This window comes from Suricata suricatta, chromosome 10 (genome assembly GCF_006229205.1).
Source record: "Suricata suricatta isolate VVHF042 chromosome 10, meerkat_22Aug2017_6uvM2_HiC, whole genome shotgun sequence".
Classification (NCBI taxonomy): domain Eukaryota; kingdom Metazoa; phylum Chordata; class Mammalia; order Carnivora; family Herpestidae; genus Suricata; species Suricata suricatta.
Window position 1 is genome coordinate 58,606,563 of NC_043709.1, and position 1,450 is coordinate 58,608,012.

A 1,450-nucleotide genomic window follows, 5' to 3' on the forward strand; every position below is an offset into this window, starting at 1 on the left:
ACTGGAAGGATCTGTAGGGTCCTGGAGATGCTGCTTTCCCACTAACAGCAGGACTGAGGATGTGTGAGGAGGGGGGATTTCTTTTTCTGTCAGTGTGCTCCTCGGTTCTTCTCTTGTTGGCTCTGGCACAGGTGGGCACACCCCGCGGTGGTGCTCACTCCTGAAGCAATTCCCAGGCTTCTGGGATCTTTTACGCCACTTCTTCTGGTGTCTTGAAATCACAGATGGAGGCATGACTGCCTGCTTTGTCGATCTCTTTGTCACTTCAAAATTCCCTCCTTTCCCCAAACTCTTTAAGTGTTTAGATTATTCTCTGCATAAAATTTTCTTCTAATACCAGCATGCTGTATTAACAGTAGAGTTAAGAAATGAGTTTCTAACGGCGCCCGGGTGGCTCAGTCGGTTGAGCGTCTGGCTTCAGGTCAGGTCATGGTCTGACAGTCTGTGGGTTCGAGCCCCGCGTCGGGCTCTGTGTGGACAGCTAGCTCAGAGCCTGGAGCCTGCTTCGGATTCTGTATCTCCCTCTCTCTCTGACCCTCCCCTGCTCATGCTGTCTCTGTCTCTCAAAAATAAATAAAAAACATTTTAAAAAATTTAAAAAAAGAAATGTGTTTCTAAAAGTAAGGGTTGTTATCTACTCAAATGAAAAATAGTGAATATCCTTCTGTATATCATGAAATTTAAAAAAAGAATCAGGGATGCCTGGGTGGCTTAGTTCATTAGGCATTGGACTTTGGCTCAGGTCAGGATCTCATGGCTCTGTGCTGACAGCTCAGAGCCTGGAGCCTGCTTCAGATTCCGTCCCCCCGTCTCTGCTCCTCCCCTGCTTGTGCTTTGTCTATTTCTCTCTCTCTCTTTCAAACATAAAGAAACGCTTAAAAAAATTTAAGAAAGAAGAATCAAATACATCTCGCCCAAATGTGTTTATTATTATTGTTGTTGTTATTAATTTTGTTCAGTAAGCAGAAGATTAGTTCTCATGTCCTCGAGAGAGCCCTTCTAACTTTCTGAAGTTCTGGTGATTTTAATCATCTCTTTTCTCATTTCTCTTTTGCATTCTGCTACAAAATACCTTACTGGTGAGACAGACTCCTGTCCCTGGTTAGTATCTTGCAGAGGGACTGCGTACCACTTTGGTTTCATCCTCATGAGAGAATCTCAGGAGCCATCCCAGGTCTGGTTGATGTAATCAATGAAAGAGTACAGTTTAAAAAAAGAGAGAGAGAGAGGAACAAACTACAATTGTTCCTAGTACTCCTTCATCTTAGCAATTGGACTCTGATCAGAACAGTGAGGAAATACAATCCATGTTGCAGGAAGACTTCCTGTTAAACCCAAATGTGCTTCTTTTCATCCTTTTGTTTCTTCGTGCTTTCACATGTAGTAGAGGGTTTACAAGGTAAGAAATGTGTTCATTCTTAAGAATATCTTTTATATTTAGTTTGTTTAT